Raw genomic sequence first — 22,908 nt, 5'->3', positions numbered from 1 at the left:
GGTGGATATTTATGTCACTTCTCGATGAGTTCAAGGATTTGGTGCTTGGTCCTCCGCTCATTACGGCTACCAATCGGAGAGATCTCTTTCTTGATCTTGATGTCGATCTTCAACAACTGATTATATAATGCATTGTTCAAGGAGACGACAGTGGGATGATACACCATGGATGATTCAAGGTGAACAATTAGTGATACACTGGGAGGACTTTGATTTCAATTCTACTCATTGTGTGGTGATCAAGCTACTTGCTGCATTGGAGGTAATTAAAAGGGTGACATTCTTCGAAGGGTGGGATGCTTCCCAAACTTGGGGGGAGATTTGGTGCATCTGCTTACAAAAGGGGTGTATCTAAGTTATAAAAATCCATAGGTAAGGGGTTTTTTTAATATCCATTGATCACACGTGCTATATGGGGTGTTTACATAGTGGCCCCCTTGGGGTTTAGATTTGAGCTTGAATCAAAAGATAGTGCTTCTAACCATATTATGTTGGGCCAAGTGCCTATCTTAACTTCAATTCAACCAAAGATTCAGCATTGACCTCACACTCCATGCATGGACTATTCCGAGTTGATATCTCTATTTGGAAACCCCGTGACTCCCAATTCTTGCTCAGTCTGACCTCGTTCCCCCGCTCCTTCTACCATGACCTATTGGCTCCAAGAAACTTTTTCCAACATGACAGGAATGTTTGGGCTATCAGAACTAGATCAAATGGTAAATCCATTTGCGAGGAAAATAATAGTGCCAAAGTAGCCATAGGGACAACCCCAACCAACCATGACAAAGGCTATCTGGAGTGCACTAATTCCCAACATACTAGTGAGTACCACAATACTAGATGTATCCTTCTATGTGAGAGGACCCTCATTTAGTGACACCTTTGAGCCAAGGATGCTAGGTGATTGTCGATCACAAAATCCGATGGCATAGATGCCAATGAGCAGAATGAATCCAGGGAGGATACATTGCCCAGAACATCAGCTTTTGGACCCGCATTGTATCCAACTTGAGAAAGCAACTTATAGAATATCGCCTATTTGATGGCTACTCCTTATAAACTTATGCCCAACTTAAGTGTGCCTATGTTTAGAATATCGGCTTTTGGGCTCGCATTGTATCCAATTTGAGAAAGTGGCTTAGAGAACATCCCCTATCTGATGGCTGCTTCTTATAGACCTATGCCCAACTTAAGTGTGCATATGTTTAGACCACCAAGACTGAGCCCGCCACATATGCTAGCCCTAGAACCTAAAGGGTCAATGAGTACCAGTTCTAACTTTGTCTGACATACCACTTCTTATAATATTCCACCAAGACAACCTACTTATGGGGCAATGCCTCCCCCACCAGTAAATCCTCCCAGACCACAAAGCTACGAGGATCCTAATGCAAGAATTAAGAAGGGGAGCCATGCCACCAACGTTTACTTGAATGGTTACTAACCCTTTGAGGAGTAAGCCAATCATGATCTCCAAATTTATCACAAAATTCTTAGGTGAAGGAGACCCAATGTCCCATGTGAAGAGATTTGACCACATTTGCAAAACTTTTCGGGACATTGGAGACTTAGATAAAGTCAATGACTTTAAGCTAAGACTAGATGGCAAGGATTTCCATTGGTATAGGCTCTTGAACCATGAGGAGAAAATCAACTGGCATACACTACAATTATTATTAATAGTGGGGTTTGCCCCTAGCGGTTCCATTAGTTATTGGTTCAATCCTTGCTATTAGTTCCTTGGCTATGGGACTAGAATCTCCATTCATCTAGCCTCTTCAACTAGGGGAGCACCTTAGATGGGCCAAATAATCCTAGCGATCCAGACTACCTTTCCTCCATAGGATTTTCAAAGAGCTAGGGAGTTAGTGAAATTTCTTTGTTGATGAGTCCTACCTAGTTGCACACCAGTATGCAGACATGCGTTGACAAATGGGTACCAAAGTTTCCAATGCCATACACACTATGTACCATGTCTCACGCTACCCAATGCCTCCACAATTTGCCAAGATTGTGCAATGGGAGTAGGTTGCCAACAATCAGGTGCATTCGGCTAGTCAGACTTGTAAATGGCTCGAGGAGGCCACTCATAAATATTTATGCTCATAGAATATGAGTTCAATAGAAGGAGTTTTCTAACTCCCATTTTTATAAATTTCATATGAAAAGGGTACCAATTAAAGGGGTTATTTATAGATTGAATAGATAAAGGGTTTGTTTTATTCATTAAAAAGATCTAGACAAGGGGCTTGGTATGGAGGGTTTACACGTAATGAACCCCTTGAGCCAAATGGACTACAATGTGTTGTGGGTTGAGTTCCAAGAATTGGCTGAGAGCAATGAAAAGCTTAAGTTAGAGCACACTACCTTATAGCTATAGTAGCATGAGGACAAGAAGCTGCTCGCTAAGGTTGAGCAGTAGATCAATACTCTCAAGGAGAGGAATCGAGGGCACTGGCTGTGCATTTAGGATCTCAAATTGAGGGCACTAGCCGTGCCTCCATTTGTGTCTCCTACTGCATGCACAGACCAGTTTCCATCTCCTGCATACTTGCCTGCACCAAGAATGCACAATCTATCTACACAAGTAGATACATTTCCATCTCTTTCATTCTCACTCCATTCTCACCTGCACAAGCACCATGCACATCACATGGTTTGCGTGATCATGTAGTAATGGCAAGACCCATACTGCTTCAATGATGAGACATTTGATTCACGCCTAGTGTAGCTATGGGCATAGGCACGAAAGGAATAATCAACATGTGCAATATTCTTATCGCTCCCTTTGATCCGCACAAGATTTATTCATGTAAGGTGCTGAGGGTTTTTGTGCCCATTGATGCATTGAATGCCAGAGCCTTGGAAGAAGCCACATGCTTGGGCAATCTCGTACATCTAGGCATCATCCGAGCAATAGGTCTAGTCCATGATGATAACCCAATGATACTATTTCCCTTTTGGAATGAAAATCATTTGGAAAGATGGCTAACCTACCTCAGACATGACGGAAAGAGACCATTTCTAGTGTTTCATAGAGATGATGTGAAAATGTCTACTAGAGCTCCACGGGTCCATCAACATGTATTTGATATTTTAAGTGCACTAGTTCGCACTATTCATTACATGCACCAACACAATGTCTTGCATAATGATTTCCATGCGCAAAACATTATGCTACACTTCTCGGAGTCATCTAAGGAAGTGTATCTGGGCATTTGTGAGTGGGGAATGATGACCCTATATAGCACTAGGAAGCACTATTCTGCATTACTACTTAGTGACAGCCCCAACACTATGTGGAGTTTCATTGCTATATTTTTCCACGTTGCTCCAGAGTGCCTCTGCACCAATCCCCCACCTTTCGATGTTGCACAAGATTTGTATGCTATGTCTCATCACATCTTGAAGATCTTGGACATTTGTGCACCATCACCAAGTACGGGATCTACAGAAGCTCTAATCAGGCGTCTACAATGATTTACGGTTCAAGGAAAGTCAATTGGACCGAATAGACATCCAAGTACTGCTGATTTTTGTGGGGTTTTTGACATTGCTCCTAGATGTGGTATATAGCTCAGTCTAAACCAAGGACTTAGACCAGTAAATGATTGAGTCTTTCTTGGACAATTTGTAATATGAGTGACCGATCATGAATACCTATAACATTGTTATTTTTGTATATCATCCAAGTCTGGATCCACTCCATTGTTTAAGTTTGTATATTTACAATGAGATGATAAATGATGTGATAAGTAATGTTTAAATATTGTTTGTATAAGTAAATGATGCGATAAAAATGATGATCCAATTGTCAAATATGATAAATGATGCAATAATTAATGTTTAGATATTATTTGTATAAGTGAATGATGTGATAAAAATGATGGTCCAATTTTAAAATATGATAAATGATGCGACAATAGATATTTTAATATTATTTGTATAGGTTTAATATTTTTTAATTGTCTAATATTGTTTGTGGTTACAAATTAATTGTTGTCATTTTCTAGGTTAAGTATGAACATGGAGGGAGAGAACTTAGAGAACATTCTCCCATAGGACACCACACTTTATTGAAGAAGATGATCAATGATCAAGTACTTTTAGGTGAACGTACGATGCTAGAGTACGTACAATGATGATATAGGAGATCAACTCGGTATAGAGTTGGAGATAGACTTGTTTGGCACCTTAGACTTGGCTCAAGATGAAACAGTTGATGTAAATGCCCTTAATTGATTTTTTTCATCTCAAACTTGGACATGAATATATGAGCTTCAAAGGCTTGATGTACATGCTCTCATATAGGAATCCCTTTGTACCTAATCAACCTTTTGTGCCTCATTTTGAGCTTCAAGTTGTAATTCTTTTTTGTCTAAAGATAAACTATCAATTTGGTGTTGAACGTCTTGCTCAAGTATTGAATTCTCCCCACCCTCTCCTTCTACCTATCTTGGCTTGGACTACCGAGAAACTTGGGATCTCCAGATTTTAGTCTTGGTGTGATGACATCTTGGCTCCTCCAATTTGATGGCACATACAAACCTTCGACCAAGGCTACTAGTGTGGGTGTGAAGCTCACTTCACTAGGGGGTGAGGTGTATTGTTATAGCAAGTCTACACTAGCAAGCACTTGCAACCAAGCTGAGTACTCGGCACTCATTTTTGGGCTACAAAAGGCACAAGAACATCGCATCAAGCAACTTGAGTTGCAAGGAGATTCTCAACTCATGTGTGAACAAGTTAGTGGAAGGTGGAAGGTGCAAAGCAAAGGCTTGGTTCATGACATCAACAAGCATTGGAACTTTACCAACAATTTGAAGAGGTAAAAATTCAGCATATCCCTCGAGCTCAAAATATAGTTATTGATTTCTTGGCACGTGAAGCTTGTACTTCAATCATGCATGAAGCAAGTGGAAGAACCGCCCCAACAAAGCTGCCAGCCATGGAGGGTGATCATTTGTAAGGAATGCAAAGGTTGTGGTCATCATGAAACTAAGTGTTGGGCATATTTAATACAAGTTTACCAACTTTGGAAGATCATTAGAAAGGTCCTCAAGGACATTGCTCAAAAGAAGGATGCCAGACCACACACCCCTTGAAGAAATAGCATGGTGATTACAAGAACTGGAAGAAGCTAAGGGTGATGTGTAAGCTCTCCAACTGTTGACATTTGTCATGGCATTCTTGTTTACCTTGATGAACAACCTCATGTAGCACCGCGTCTCTAACCCTTGCTTATAAAGATGTATGTGATATCATGAGGGTTGGTTCTTTTAAGATTTTCTACAAGCTATTCTATGCTGAACATTCTTCCCATGTAGTATTTCACAATACACTAGTCACACCCTACCCTGCCTATGTGTGCTTTGTGGATGTATCTTCGCCTGATTTTCAATTCAAGCTACGTCTTTCCATTGTTTGCCTATAGATAAGCCTCATTTCATCTCTCTCTTTTCCATTTTCCAAGCATGGCTAACATTCTTGTGTTCTGTGGATGGGTTGAAGAAAATCCAAATGAGTACCATGTGGCCTTCAAGCGCCATTGTGTTTCTTTCAACTTTCTTACTGAAGATAGATGGCTATTGGTTCTTCCCACATTTCTAGAGGGTTTGCAAAGCTCAAGTGTGGAATGAGAAGTAGGCCAACGATGTTTGCCAATGCTGGCCAAGGTTAACAGCAGTGATAATTGAGTATTTCGGCAAAGAAGAGGAGCTGAAGAATGTGTACTTGCAGGTGGTAAACTTGAAGCAGCCTGAAGGTGAGATGGCGCATTGATATGTGAATCAAGCGGCCGTGCTCCTAGACCATTTAATTGCCACGCAAGAGGACAATGCTAGATTTTGAGCTGGAATGATTCAACATGTGCTGGGCTACCTTATAGCAGGAGCAAGTGATGAATTCTACCTCAAGCTTAAATGGGAGAATCCAGAAACTATGGTGCTAGCACGTGAGATTGCTCAAAATTTTGATAAAGTTCAGTCTGACCCCACTCCAAAGAAGACGATTGTCCCTCCACAACCCCCTCAATTCTTGCAACAACAACCTAGGGGGTCTAACTCAGGGGCATACCCCACCCCTCATCAGGGATCATAAAGATCCTTGACCTCGAGAAAAGAAGTTGTACCACCTTGGACCGCTCTCCAAACCATGGACCAGGCCACCCTAGGAAGAATGTGTCCTTCTCAAAGCCCTTAGATGCTAAGATGGCAGACCCACCAATAGAGAAGACTAAAAGATCTCGCATGAGTAAGTGGTCACCCTCGAATTTTCCCATCAGCTCGAGGCAAGAGGACTATTCAGTCATTCAAGACCTTGCTCATCGGCCTTTGAACATCACGCTCCCTCAACTAATAGCATTAAGCCCTAAGGTGAGATGTGAACTGCAACAAGGGCTCTTAACAAGGAGGAGCAAGAAAAAGGGAAAGGTACGAGAGGTCTCTTCTATCTTTGAAGAAATCAATCGGCACCCACATACAGTAGATGTCATCATAGATGATTGCCATGTCAAAAGTGTGTGTGTTGATGGGGGAGCTGCATGTAATATCATGGTTCCGCGAATCATGAAGAAATTGAATTTGAAATGCACAAGGCGTTCCTCCACTCGAATCAAGGTAGCAGATGGTCGATGACTCGCCACCCAAGGAGTCATTGAGGATTTGCCAATCACTATCAATGGGTTGACCACCACCATCAATTTCTATGTAGTGGACATCGAAGATACAAGCAGAAGTTACCCAGCCATACTCGGGAGACCATGGTTGAGAAAGAGTGATGCAGTCAGCTATTGGAAGACAGGACACATGTCTTTTGATGCTTCTAAGGAGAAGATCTCGGTGCAACCAGATGCCACTGAACCTAAAGAAGAAGAGGAGCAAGACAGTGATACTCTCTCGTCCTCGGTGTCTAAATCAATGGAAGAATCAGACGGGGGGGAGATCTCAGAGGAGGAAGTTTACATGATGGGGGTGTCTCCAACCCCGCCACTTACAGAAAAGGTAATAGCTAGTCCTCAACATCTTGAATCTATGCTTTCCCCTGACCTCACTATGAGTGAGAAAGATGAGTTCCTAGAAATGTTCAAAGATTTCCTTGACCTCTTCGTAACTAGCTACCACCACCTTCGCCATGTGACTGCCATAGAACACAAGATAGAGCTGAAGGCTAATGCTAAGCCTGTGGCTCAAAAGTATCGGAGATTAGGGCCCCTACAGACTGATGCTTTGGGCTCAGAGTTGCAGAAACTTGTAGAAGCTGGGTTTATTGTTCCGATTCATAATACTGAATGGGTTTCACCAGTGGTAGTCACCCCAAAGAAAAACAACAAGTGGCGGGTCTGCATCGACTATAAAAAACTTAATGCAACCACCAAGAGGAACCATCATCCTCTTCCCTTTCAAGACCTCATTCTTGAGAAGGTAAGTGGTCATGAGATGTATACTTTCTGTGATGGTTACTCTGAGTTTTATCAAATCAGAATTGTTGAGGAGGATGTGCTTAAAACCATATTTGCCACACCTTGGGGGACATTTGCATTCAAAGTAATGCCATTTGGCCTCACCAATGCTCCTGCTACCTTTCAAAGATTTATGTAGATGGTGTTTGCTCCTTATTTGGTGGTTTTCTTGGAGGTGTTTTTAAATGATTTCTGTATATTCTCGACACATAAGGAGCATGTCATGAAGGTTAGGTTGGCCTTTCAAAGGGTCAATGATGCAAATGGTAGCCTCAATCCTAATAAATGCACCATTGGAGCCACTCAAGGGAGGTTACTGGGACATATTGTCTCATCTGAGGGCGTCAAGCCTGACCCCAAGAAGATAGAAGGTATCCTCAAGCTCTCCCTGCCAACAACCAAATGTGAGGTACGCTCATTTGTCAATCTAGTAGGATACTATCGTCGCTTCATTGATCAATATGATGCTTTGATGCGACCCATGACTATGCTATTAAAAGATGTTGATTTCTCTTGGGATGAGGCTTGTGATCAGTGGCTAGAAAGTCCATCATAATCTGTAGCAATGGTCTTGCAAAGCAGGTTCTTCAATCACCAAATCCCATGGGCCGGTTGGCCAAATGGTTGGCAGTTTTACAAGAATATGATTTTTCTTTCAAATTTGTAAAAGAGGGTTGTTCCAACTTGAAGAATTCTTTGATTGATTTAGAGGAGTGCCTCGATGTAACCCTTGTAGCGGCCATAGAAGTTGGGGATCCATGGTATGGTGGTATCTACAGGTTTCTTACTGCTTTCTCCTTTCTTCCAAAAAGTACTAGCTATGAGAGAAAGAAAATCCATAGAGATAGTAGGCGCTACACTCTCTTTGATGGGGTGTTATACCATCAAGGCCTGGATGGGGTACTAAGACGGGCCATTGATGCAAATGTACCTAAGGTATTGAAGCATTATCATGATGGATTTCGTGGAGGCCACTATGCCGGTGACTATACAGCTAAGAAGATTTTAATGCTGGGTACTATTAGCCAACCTTGTTCAAGGATGTCACTATGTATTGCAAAACTTGTGAACCATGCCAATTCTTTGGTAGGAAAGATTTGTGTCCTGGGCAACATCACCCAGTGATGTCCATCCATCCATTTCAGAAGTGGGGAATAGATTTTGTTGGGCCCCTACCCATGACTGCCCGCAAAAACAAGTATCTTTTGGTAGCCACTCAGTATGTCACTAAGTGGGCTGAAGCTATCGCCCTCCCTGCTACAAATGGTAAGGCAGTTTCAAATTTTATATTTGAACATATCTGCACAAGGTTTGGGACACCCATGGAAATAGTATCTGACCATGGGAGTCCATTCTTAAATGAAGCAGTGGAGTTGCTCATGGATCGCATGGGTATTGATCACTGCACTTCTAGCATCTATTATCCAGCATCTGTGGGACAAACGGAGCGGACCAATGGCCTCCTTTGTAAATCCATGGGAAAAATGGCCACAGGGAACAGGAGCTAGTGGGATCAAAAGGTCACTGAAGCTTTGTGGGCTTACAACGTCACTCATAAAACGTCTACAGGTCACACTCCTTTTGAGTTGGTGTATGGTACTGAGGCAGTTTTACCACTAGAGATAGAGATTCTGGGCTTAAGATTGGCACGAAGAACATAGGATGACAGAAGATGAACATGTAGAGGCTAGGTTGGTACAACTTGAGAAGTTAGATGAAACCCCACACCTTGCACTAGATCAAACAGCGATCCAAAAGAATCGACAAAAGGCCTACTTGGATGCTAAAATTTGCAAGGGATGGGAAAGACACTTTGCTGAGCGGGATGTTGTGCTATGCTTTGATAACAGATTGGACCACCAAATGGATAAGAAGTTCCTGCCACTGTGGACTGGTCCATACAAAGTCATCAAGGAATGTAGCAATGGGTCTGTACAAGTTCAAGAGCTGCATGAGCCATATGGCAAGAAGGTGATCAACAAGCATTATCTCAAGCCCTTCTTTGTGCGTGATGGTCCCAAGCATGGAAATGCTATGCATTCCTTGCCTGGGGAGGGGAGCTGTTATGGATAAATTTAACCAAAGTAAAAGGTGTAAATATGTATCTGTGCTTATATGTGTGGCAATAGTATCATAAAATATGGTGTGCATAAGGCCCAGGGTTGAGGTGGCAGGGCATCACCATGTGCCACCCTTCCATGTAAGAGGACCCATAAGGTGTGTTGTACATAATCCATGGTAGTAATAATAAAAAATGATAAGGTGGCATGGGTCCTCCATGCACCATCCCTCCACCTAGGTGGTCCCATGCCTACATTTAGTGAGATATGGCCCAAGGACCATGGGAGAAGTAATATAAAATAGGTGGAGATGGATATTATATTGGATTATTCCCTCCATGTAGGATAGGCCATGTAGGGGGGGTGTAGAAAGTCCAAGAATGCAAGTTGAATAATGGGAAAGTAGGATGAGGTGGCAAGATTCCTTGTGCCAACCCTCACTTGTCCTCCTAGATGTTTGAACATATTATAAAATTGGGAAGAGACCAAGGGAGTATCTTAGACTTGGGATATGGGGGTTGATGTATGTGGAAAAATGAGGCAAAGGGTTGTCGCACACAATTGAGAGTGCTTAACTGCATAGCCCACATGGGACACTCTTCCACACACACCATGCATGTGGGAGGATGCATTTATTGGGAGAGACCCTCTCTCTTGGCTATAAAAGGAGGGGGCTATTCCTTGATGGAACACGCTCATTCTTGTAAAGCCACCTAGCTAGTACTTTGATTTCCCCCCCCATCTTTCCAATAAAGCATGACTCTCTTCCCTTGATGTCTCCATCTCTACATTCTACCTCCCATCATGTACATGCTCCTTTTCCCCCTCTTCCTTCCCCCTTGTGCCATAGTCCCTCTCTTCATTCCCACCCCCCTTAATCTTTTTACCCCACCTATGTTAACACTTCTTCCCTCACATTCCCTTTTCCTCCATGGCCCTCAAGCGTCGCCATGCCTAGCATCTAGCCTCACGCCTCGAATTCTTTTCTAGTTAATACTACTAGGAGGGGAGCCGAAGTAGGTCTAATAGGGGGTTGGGAGGCTAAAGAAGCTACTATAGAGGGGGAAGGGGGGTGGAGGGGGAGGGGGGGTAGAGGGGGAGGGAGGGCGGAGGCAAAGGGAGGGACGGAGGTAGAGGGGGGGGAGGGTGGTGAGGATGACCATAGCAAGAGGGGCAAGAGGGGGAAGAGGAGGTGGGGGGAGCTCAAGAGGAGGGGGTGAGAGTGGAGAGGGAGAGCGATCTAGGGGGGGAGCGGGGCGAGGAGGGATAGAGGGCGATCATAAGCCCACCCTGTTGATCACTTGCACTAGGGCTCTGGATCCCCTCCCCCTCAACCGCTATTAGGTTGCCCTTTGTAGCTTCCACCATTGCAACGTCAGAAGCTCCTGAGGCACCCTACTGATGCATGGGTGGCTATGATCACTAGAACTCCACTAAGGGAGGATCACCTAGCTAAATAGTGGCCCCTACCACTGGGGGGGAGGGGTATCCAACCAAGGGCTCCTATAGCTACTCCTTTGCGGGTGCCTCTCGACCTACTCTCTCTCTCTCCCTACGTTGAACCCATTACCTATGGTGCTTTCGAGCCAATTTTCTTTGTTTCTTTTTCTTTTTGCCCACTTGGGTCCACTCTCCCTCTGAAGGTGTCAGCCACAGTCTGAGACTCCTACTACTCCTGTCTCTCAGGGGGTATTGGCCTTGGCCTAGGCCTACTGACTCTTCTTGCCCTATGGGGATGGGGGGGAGGAGCCCGACCTTAACCACGAGGGCAGCTTTGAGCTAGATGGCCCATCTACCTACAACAAAGACACTTGCCTGGTAAACCGAAAATATCCACTCTCTGACGAAGTGCACCCCCCTCATGGGTCTTGAGGAGGATCAACTCTGGGAGGGACTCTGGTCTCTCAATCACCAATTTGATCCTAGGGACCCCATTTTTCTGCTACCACTGATGTTGCTAGATTTGGCGGGGAATCTAGCACCATGCCAAATGCTCTACCAATGGAGGGGATAATGGCTCTGTATTCCTTTGGGAGCTCTGAGAAGCAAAGTGTCACTCGGAATTGGGGAACATGGTGTGCCGTTCCCATGTCCTCCACTATAAAGCCATGATACAAAGGAGATGTGGGGCAAGGAGGCTAGGGATCTGCCCCATAAGTGTCAAGGCAGTAGTGGGAGAGCTCAGCTAGATGAGGAAGATGCCTCTTCAATAGATGGTGACCTCCTAGATGTGGTTGCCTTCTAGTGCCAACTCACCTGGATCCACTCTCTCACATGTCTCCTTGTGGGAGTGAGGCCCACAATTCTACCCACGACTGCCTTGTCATGAATTTACTGGACTGCATGCTGCATCTATTGCTTAATGGCTAGAGAAGATAACCTTATCGGCTATGGGATTTGAGGGTGCTGTCATAGAGCCCCTTTGGCTAGACCAAGGTTCACTACCACCAAGATTGTCTTTCTCTGAACAAGCACAAAATCTCCCACTGCAAAGAAGGGGAAAAGAAAAAGAAAAGCCACTTGGAAGGTGGGCAAGGAAGCTGCCTCACTCCCTAGAAAGGCTAGGGAGATCCTTTGAAGAAAGAGGCACCTCAAAGAAGCCCTTGTGACCCAAACCTAAACACACCCAAGGCCCGAGGAGTGAAGAAAGGGTTAGAAGGCTGTAAGGAGGTCCTTCAAAAAAGGAAGAGGGAGGAGAGAGAAGGAGGGAACAGAGGAGAGAAGTCAGGGATGGAGGCAAAGAAGGGGGGCAAGATGGATGCAGAGGGGCAAGCAGAGAAGGAGGAAGAGAAGGGGAGTAGAGAAGGGAAAGGAGGTGAGGAGGCAGGGGGAGGGGAAGGACAGGGAGGGGGGGGAGGTAGGGAAGGAGGTGGAGAAGGGGGCAAGAAGGAGACAGAGGGCCAGATAGGAAAGGAGGCCAAAGGGGAAGCAAAGAAGGAGGTAGAGGGGGAGGCGGGGAAGGAGGGTAGAGATGGTGAGGGAAGGAGGAGGCAGAAGAGGGCTAGATGGAGGAGGGAGATGGCAGGCAGTGAGAGATTCTTTCTTGAGATTCTCTTTATGGTCTGGAGAAGTTCTTATATTTTCAAACTCTCTATATCCAATTTTGGATTTCAAAATTCTTTCAATGTAGGTGTTGTTCAACTTTGCATATAGCACCTTGTTTTGTAGTGCTCCTTTTCACAAGTGTACCCAAATAGATTGCATTACATGATTAATTTGGATTTTGATTCATATCAAGAAAAGGTTTGATATGTTTTGTGAGAATTTTGAGGATCTATGTGTTAGCTCCCATTTTGCAATGTTTTGATACATTAATTTAGAGTTTCTAATTTGCCTTTATAAGCCAAAGAAAACTATGGGGAAGCTTAACTCTTCTCTATACATTGTCTTGAAACATTCCTAATGGTGTATTGTTCTCGCAAGGAGCTACTTATTTAATTTTTGTTTCATAGCCAACTACTTCTTCTACAGCAATTAAGTTATGTAATAAAATTTCATCAGCATTATCTGTATTGGGTTGTTCTCCTTCTTCCTAATCTTACACAATTTCTTTTGAGTGCAACAAAGCTTATGAATCCAATTTTCATTAATGCATATAGCATTGCTTCCATACAATGATGTTTGGATATTAAATGCATTTATTGGTTGCGTAAATATAGTTAATTAGACTTTCCCAATTAAGTATTCTATTTTGTATTGCATTTTTTTCTTAATACTAACTATTGTATTTTAGATGTATCAGCTACTACTACGTTAATGATACTACCTTGTACTCCATATTGCCCATCATAGGTTAGTTGTCTTATTTGATTGAATGTTATTCTTGGACTAACCAACCATTCTTCAATGTCATTTAAGAGTTTCAAATCAGCCAATTCATCATTTATTTGAAGTTGAGGACATGGAAAATACTTCATTTGATGTTGTTTTATCTTGAAAGGTATTGTATGTTGTTTTCTACTTGTTATCCAATTATGTATCTCTTATTTTATGTATGTTGTTTGTTTTGAACGGTACACGCTCACAAGATAAGAATTCAAAATATTGGAGTGTCTTTAATTGTAGTAATGCAATTCCTCGTTGTATATTTCAAGGAAGTTGTAAACATTTTCAAGTATTTTTGTATAGTTATCCACTCATTTATTGCTTATTCTTTCCTTTTTTTAAATTTCTAATTTTGTAGTTCTAATTTTTTTGTAGTTCTTAGTGGAATATCATTGACTTTTTTCGCTTGTGCATGAGTTATTTTATTATCTTGATTATATTTAGTGATCTTCTCTTCATGATTCTTCATAGTACTTGTTTTTATTGTTCTAATTTGTAAAATTCTATGGCTTGTTGCATTTGTAGATATTGATATTATTGGGATTCTGCTATATAGAATTTGCATCATATTTGTTATAGAAATGTCTATACTTGTTTCAAGCATGTTTTTCAATAAAAGAAGCATTTCTTTTTAAGATTTCAAGATGTTTTATAAACAACTGCAGTTCTTGTGTTGGTGGTTTTACAAACTATCAACTTTGTATAGTTTCATGTTGGCCTTTGTTATTTGAATGATGCATTTGGAAACAAAAATCAAATATTTCAACCAGAAGGTGTCTCAAGAAGGGGTCTTCTTTAGATAAAAAGTAATAATCACCATTTTCTTGCTCGAAATATAGGCCAATGGGGCGTTGGTGTGGTCCAAACCCCCTCATGGGTGCTAAGGATTAAAGTGGTTAATGGGCGCATGATGACACATGGAATGAGGGAGAAATTCCATAAGTATGCTTGAGAACTATGGATCCTTGGATATAAAGGATTAATGAAGGCCCTCCTCACATCCCTATTGAGACTTTTTGGGGAGTGAGGAGGTTGACTATAGAGGTGTGGGACCCCCATACTCGACGCATCTTGGGCTACCATGTGGTAGCATTTGCAGTGATCGGTATATTTTCTAACATGGTATGAAAGCAGGGCACGTGGCATCTGCATGGTGAGTTATTGATTATGGTGGCTTATATTGATTGTTTCTTTGTGGCGGATCTGACTAACTGTGCATCTCCATGGGATGTGGCAACCCATGCACATGAACAGAGCTGATCTAACAGTGGACCACAACTTGAAAAGTGTCAACTAGTGTTGAAGATGGCACTTGGCATGGGAAGTGATGGTCTATGTTAGTCCACAGGAATTGTCTGGCAATTGTGATTGGTTGACATGGCCCTGAATGTGTGGGTAGTCGACATTATTAGCTAGCCCGGCCCTATGTGTGGGTGGTCAGGTTTCCAGGCTGATCTGGTCCTTAATGAGTGCTCATCATTTTTTGGCTGGTTAGTTCGCTCGTGGTTCTTGGACCATGGGGGGGTGTTGGAAATAGAGACCAATGGGGTCTTGGTGTGGTCTAAACCCCCTCATGGGTGCTAAGGATTAATGTGGTTAATGGGTGCATGATGACACATGGAATGAGGGAGAAATCCCATAAGCAAGCTTGAGAATTATGGATCCTTGGATATAAAGGATTAATGAAGTCCCTCCTCACATCCCTCCCGGGACCTTTTGGGGAGTGAGGAGGTTACTACATGGCTAGGAGGAAGGGTGTGGGACCCATGTATTTGGTGATCTTGGGCTACTATGTGGTAGCATCTATAGTGACATGTAGATTTTCAAACATTTCTAATAATTCAAGTTATATTTCAATATTCTAAATGTTTGAGCCAAGTTATCCAAATATTTTGTATGAGAAACAATGTATGGCCCAACTCTTAATTTTGGAAGGTGAGCATACAAAAAAAGTTCCTTCATTCGAGAAAAACTTCTCTTCTTAATGCTTCTAGTGTAGTGTGGAAGCTTAACATATAAGATATACACAAAAATGTTGTTACAGAGCAATCACATTTTTTTTCAGGGATGTATTCTTGTGTCTGCAAGATTAAATTTTGTTTGTAACATGTTGCTATTCCAACCCTAGTGTTGTTTTGCAAGCATGTGAATTCAAGTAGCGAGAGTGAATCTGCTTCTTTGCAATGAAGCTCTTAGAGGGAGATTATAGTAGCATTTAGGAGACTTTTGTCATGAAGTGTGTCTTCATAGTGGGAATTCAATGCTCTTGTGTTTAGAGATTGCAATGTCATGTGTGTCTTTGTGTAGTGAGAGAAGTCTATTTGTTGCAAAACCCATTTTTCGTTGACCTCTCAATTGTTGAATTTCTTGCAAAACATTGATGTCAACTTTGATGTGCTTTGGGTGGATTGGGTTGATGATGAAAAGATCTAAGGATTGCATACACATGAAAGTCCGGTGTATGTAAGGCCATGTGTCGTAATGGAGGAGGGTTTAAATGCAAGGTAATACATTGGCAGACCCTAGGAACGATGGATTGTTCTACCATGGATCGTTCTTGCAGCACCTAGTTGTATGGGAAATTGATGTCTGGAGATTGTGTTCAAGTAGTTCTTCCCAATTTGAAATTCTCTTGTGATTGGGTGCATTGGAGTCTAAGTGGTGGAATATTGTTTTGGTATAGGTATGAGTTGTTATACCGTGTTCTTGCTCCAATGGCTTTGTTGTTAGACAAAACCCAAACCACACCTTGTTCGTGCAGGAATGTTGGAATATGCCATCGGCACCATTGAACAACCCATCAGGAATATCCAAATCACCCGAACATATTTTGACTATCATACTTGGCTTTAGATGTAGGGTTTGGTTGCAAGCCTAGTGTTTTTTGGAATTGTTATTGTTTTGCTACATGTCTTGTGTTTTTTGTCAATTGCTTTTAAGATGTGTGGATCGTGTTCAAGTGACATTCAAGCAATGTGAAGACCTCTTGATTGTGAACATATTTTGGTGCATTTGTGTAGAACAAGTGAGGGACAGTTTGTTTTTCTACTTGTTGACAATGATATTTCTTGTTAAGGTAAGAGATGTCTTGGAGAGTGTGTTTCCAAGTTCTAATTCGATTGAATAATCCTATGTGTGTACTATCTCGTTGATGCATTGGTGTTGTTAGTTTATATAGAAGGGCGTTGTCTTTCCAGAAGGATGACATTGTTGTTGATTTTGATGATTGGTCCATGAATACCCATGAATCTTTTGTAGGACTGCCTTGGCACAAATCTTTGCATAGGATAATGTCTAGCCCTCCGAAGGGCTCTAGATGGTTGTGCTGATTTTGCGCAAGTGCATGTCAGCTGGCTACAACTAGCGTGCTGTGGCCAATGAGAGAGAGACCTCATCGAAAACGATGACTTCAAGGTCTTTGTATAGTTGTGATAACTCTTGCAATTTCTATGTTGAAAGGCTGATGTAACGGGATGCCATGAGAGGTAAATTAAGGGCTGCATGAATTGTCGTGCCACCAATGTTGAATGCGGCTTTCCCAGTGTATGCAAGGAGGAGTACTTTTGGGAGCTCCAAGCTTGTAGATTGTTTGTGGGAATAGTGTCGCAAAAGTCCTTAAACTATGAGTAGCAAAACAAATGTTTCATCGGTTCTTGCATCGCCTGTCAAGAAGAGATGATGTGGCTTTGTAGGTTGACATCTTTTCTTTAGTATGATGTCCTCAAGAATCAAACGTTGCTCATCATTTAGCTTCCTTAACGTGGAGTAGTACTTATTGTTAGGTATCATCTTGTTTGTTAGCAAGGACTTTTGTTGATGTTGAGAAGATTTTTGTTTGTTCTACATGTCAATCCCAATGTCGCAAGTGTCAATGTTCTTGAGAATGCAGACCCAATAGATGAGGAAAATGTTTTGGAGGTATTAGTTGACCTTGTGGGGAGCTTTGGAATGACTTTGTTAAATTTTTTTCTATCGGGTTCTATGATGTGTTTGTTGTCATTATACATGTGATGCCATGTACAAGTACTTTGCTTAAGTTTTGTCTGAACACTATGATATGGAAGAAACAAAATGTATATTTCTATATAGTAATTCTCGGGATCGTTCATCTCGCTATAGTTATTGAAGTGGATGACCTTGTTCTTCTTCCTTTATTTGGGCTTAGATGGTGAAATTGTGTATTCACTTGCAAATGTTGCCAAGCAAATGTTGTGGAGAGCGCTTCAGGTACTTCGCCATAATGTCATCGAAGAAGATGTCGGTGCTTTCTCAATGGAGTTGTTGTAGTTGTTTCAAAAGTTTTAGCAAGTATGTTTGTTTTTCGGGAGGGTTTGTATTGATTATTGAAATTATCTCATGGAGGATGTTAGGGCAACGATAGGGCCAAGTGCATAGCCTGTTGCAAGCTAATATGTTGAGTGTTCAAGATGGCATTTCCAACTCTACGAATGCATTCATTAGGTAGAGCATTGGAATAAATGCTTTGCATGAGAGTAGATTTCATTGCCTCTATGGTTTCCTTGTCTACTTTTGTTATGTATGATGTGCAATATGCAGCAACTCTGGGTTGAGGATGAATTGGACATCTGTATTTGCTCCCCATAACTTGGACATAGTTGGATGGAAGTTTTTTGTGTATATATCTTTAGGGTCCCTCTTCAAAAATAATGTTAGCTGTGAAATAGATGCTTGAATAGGGAGGATGTATTCTTCTTCAGATATGTTTGATGCACTTAAGAAGCACATGTAGTCCAGAGACAACATTTTGTCCTCCATCAGGAACGAGCTAATCATTTTTTCCTTGAGGATTTTGTGGTGGGAATCTTCTTGTAGTGGTAATAAGACTTGTGTAGTTTGCATAGGTAGACATGGAAATCCAAATCTATATTTTTTCTTCCTCTTGAAGCATGCTTTTCGATGTTTGTGCATTTGTATGTCTTTTCTCTCAAGGGGAATTTATTAATGCCTATTGAGATGTATGTATCGACACAGGCTTCGATCTCATGGTTGGATGTTATTCCAAACACATGTACATTTTCAACCCAAAGCAACCATGATCATGCTCTGATCATGTTGGCTTCCTCGATTCTGGAATTATGTTACAAAGAGGAAGCTGTGCACTTTTTCTAGTATAGTGTGATCCTTCTATAGAAAGTTTTAAGTTCTTGGAATCTATCCATGTAATATTGTGTTATTGTCACTAGGTCTGATCGAATCAAGTTACGTGTTTCCATATTTGAGTTTAAATTGCTAGGCACTTGTGATGGGTTTAGCTATCTAAGAGCATCCATTAGCGGCTGCCATAGTTCTTTTGCTCTGTTGATAATGTGATGAAGAAACATGGGGGGCCAAGTTGTCTCAACATTGCAAATATGTTTTGAGATGGTACGTATAGTCAATGGAAGTTCCTAGGTGGGTGAAGTCTCGAAATCCTATGTTTGATGGTAGAAGTTTTTCAATGTTTGTATCCAAGAGAGCATCCTTTACATGCAGAGTTTTGCCCCTCATTTGTGCTTTACGCATGTGGACCCAAGAATATGAAAGCACTTGGCACACCAAAATTTTCATTGTTTTGAAGAATAGGTTGTCTATTGATAGTGTGAATTGACGATCGACATTCATTAGCTCCCAACAAGCTATGTTTTGGTATGAAGTGTGCTCGGGGATGCTATAGTTCCGTTGATGGCCAAAGAATAGTTTGGGGTATGCTAACTCATCACAGAATTTGTCTTTGAAAATATTTAATGGAGAAAATCCTTTGGAGGGAGCAACAACAATAGTTTGATCTTCAAAGTCAATCACTTGTTGGCTTGCATATATTCCATGGACTAAAGTATCGGTTGCTAGATCTTCCTCTTGTGTTTCATTGTACTTGTTTGCATTCTTTTGCAAAGTTTCTTCTTTTTGCTACATGTTTTTAATGTGGTTTTCCCAAAGAGGATTCACCTTGACATTGTATTGTTGGTATAGAGGAGTGCCTAACAACTCGGTTAAGGAAAGCATAGTCAAAGTCGGTCACATGACATCACTCATGTAACTATGTTTATCTGATAGATTGTGCTTAATTGATACAGCAACTGTGTCATTCTGGCCCATGAACCTTGGCAACACATGTTGTGCTCTATCAACATCTACAAACACTTTTACAACACTTTTGTGTAGTCCATATTGACCTTTGTATATCGAATTTGTGCAAATGGTATTCAGATGGAGACAATCGAGCCTCTATCTCATTCAGGTTGCTTGTGTATGTTTTCTTGTCAACCATTGCAAGGATTTTTTAACTAAGTAATGGCACTTTCTCTTTTCTTACATCTTTCCAACAAAGAGAGCATACGGAATTATTTTCAAAGAAGGTTGTTGAAATATTTATTCCATTGCTTTGCAAGAATATAGCCATATGTTGCTTGAGTTTCTTCATCTTTGAGAAGAATTTTATTGACCCACAACAAATACATGGGAAGGCTGGAGTATCTAAGATCTTTGCTGAAGGTTAATTTTGGCATACCATAACGAAGCAAATGGTTCTCTAAAGACAGAATTAAAGCATTCTAGAATGTCAACAACTAGTGCTGCGGATGTTGAAGAATTCTGCACTAAGTTTTGCACATTGTCAATTGTGAACAATGATTCATTAGAAATTGTTTGGAAGATGTGCCATGGCATGCTAGAACTCCTACAATCGAAAACAATGGTCTCAAATAGAGTACTTAATAATTGGTCATAACTTAGAGTTGGAAAGAATTGTAGAAGACACACAAGAACATTGGTGTATAGGATTTTGAGCAATAAAAGCTTGGTTTTTTTTTAATTGGCTTTTCTCAAGAAGAAAATGTATATCCATAGTGTCATCAAAGAAATATCCAACTACAAATGAATGACTTCAAAAGTACATTGAAAGGCACTTGCTTGGTTTCAATATAGAAGACCAACAAAATATCTTATGAAAATGGAGACATACATCATGCATTCGGCTCGAATGCAATGACAAAGCTAGAGCTGTTAATAGTGAAGCTTCCACCAGGCTTGCAACTTTTAAGTTTACTTCATGCCATCATTAGGTCTTCTTCATACAATTGGAGAAAAGGAACACCTAAGCAAAGTACAATGTCCACATATGGCCCCTTAATATGAACTGGAACTTGCTCTCCATTGCGCTGCACTATGTCTTCAGTCAGAGGCTGGGAACTTGTAAAATATTTTTAGGGCTTTTGCAAGAATAGCAAAATCGGCGAAGTGGATCCCTACTTACACGAAATTCTCCACGTCTCACACATGTGCTCCACAAGGTCAGTATTCACATTTGTGAAGTACAAAATCCTGGACACCTGCAACTTTGAAAAAACTTATTTGTAAGTATATGTTGTGTGAACAAACATAGAAAGTGTAGAAGTAGAATAGGCACCTTGGTCCCATAGCCTAGCAACTTGGCTAGAGAAAGGTAGTTTCAACCCGTCCATCGGGACCTTTGCCAAAATGGTGAAGTCAAACACACAAATTGTATTCTTTGCCTTCAAGAATGAAACATTCTTCAAGACGTACATAACCACACCTTCCTCATTAAATTCTTGGACAAGGTGTGTCAATGTGGGTTTCCTCTCATTGATAAATGATAGCTACACAACAAATATCATGCAAATGTAAGACAAATTTCCACCAATTCATCATCATGAAAGCAAAGGAAGAAAATAAGAAGGACTAAAACTTACTGTAACTCTGTCCTCATCTCATGGTCTATCTGCAACAATGACTTGATCTACCATTCCTTCTTCATTTGCTACTTTGATGTTGCTACTTTGATGATCACAATTGCAACCGTTCCCATCACATTTGATATATTTAATTTGCCATGGTTAATCATCTTAGCAACCCAAGGAACATATGTGCAAAGAAAATGGTTGGGTAACAAATGAACATTTACTTCTCCTGTAATGATGCACGTGGTTGCATCAAGAAGTAGAGAGAATCTAGAAGTTCCACCTTTAGTTGCACCTCTTAAAACAACGCTAGCTCCATCTACTCTTTAAAACTCCTCAACGTGCAAGAAATTAACAAATTGATGAATGTAAGTAGACGAGATGAGCAATGTGACTGTGTGAGTTCGAAACCTATCAATGAAGCCCCCTTTCAAAAATGTGGGATACTTTGGATTTGTTACTTTGTAAGTACCATACTTGTAAAGCAACTTTCCCTCGAAAACAAAGCAACTTTGAATTTGTTACTTTGTAAGTACCATACTTGCAAAGCAACTTTCCCTCAAAAACAAATCTTTGAGGGGTTCAATTTGATAGTTGAGTTATGGCAACTTGCAAGCAACACTACAAATCACCCCCTACAAAGTTCTCCTTTGATGGAATGATTGCTTTTGCTGTGGATGGAAAATGATGGGGTGATGGTTGCACATTATTAGCATGATTAGGCCCATTGTGAGGGTTAACCTCATCATTTTCTTCCTTGCACACCAATTGTTTGCTTGCTGCAAATACAAATGCGAGAGCAAGTCAGGTACTATACTATTTAGAGGAACATTATTAAAAAGTACTACAATGCTAGCTTTCATTACATTATAAAGACATTATGTTTTTTAAGGATATTGATTATAATGTAAATACCACATTGCTTATTATTTTCACGAAGCATATCCACATTTTCACATTACAAGTCAAAATGGATACTCGTTAAATTGTGCAAACATATCAATGAAAGCTATGATAACATTCATATACTCTTGATTGTTCAATGTGTTCACAATGGACCAATTTATAAGAAATTGCATAACAAAAAAAATTCCATATCATGAACAAGAAAATTTTAACATTTCAAGTGATAATGCCCTCTCAAAGACTATGTGGTCATCACAATTTCAAAATAGTGCAATTCCAATGCTGAACATGATCAATCAATCACAATAACATCGCTCATGCCTCTTTTGGGTGGGAAAGGTTTGTGTTCTTCATGTTTCAAACTCTTAGATATACTTTTACATTGCACGCGAGAGGTTACGGTAGATTTAAAGCCAACATACTCCAGGTTTTTGCGAATAAGCTTCTTCACTGATACACAAACGAAAGAAAGACTAATCAAACATTTTTTCTTCAAAAGGTTAAGTAAGAAAAAGAAAGTAATGCAATCACCTTGAACGTACGCTTCTTGTGCCACTTCTTGGATGGATTTTTTCAACAATTGGGCTGGAGTTTTCTTGATTACACATTTTTCAAAAGATTCTCTTTTGGGGGCCTACTTGGAGTACCAACCAACAATGGAGTTGACCTTGTACTAGGTGGGGATGCATTCTTTTTGGCATAGGAACAAGTAGAAGCAGTGGCGGGGACACCTAAACAAAGGTTATGTTGTCAAGCAATCCACCTCAAAACACCGAGGCAATTGAAAAAAGTAAACATGAAATTTTCTCTGATGCAAAACTTGCTACTAGCAACAAAAGCAGAAAAAGTCTTCCATAATTACTAGCAAATAAAAAGCAAACACTTGCAAACCAAGAAAATCCAATGTCTTATTTATTCCAAACTTCTTGCAAAACTGATGTACAAAATTGATGCATGC

Source organism: Dipteris shenzhenensis, chromosome 26 (genome assembly GCF_047967505.1).
Source record: "Dipteris shenzhenensis isolate YYH24624 ecotype China chromosome 26, Dip_SZ_1.0, whole genome shotgun sequence".
NCBI classification, from domain to species: Eukaryota; Viridiplantae; Streptophyta; class Polypodiopsida; order Gleicheniales; family Dipteridaceae; genus Dipteris; species Dipteris shenzhenensis.
Note: the sequence above shows the minus strand (reverse complement) of the source record.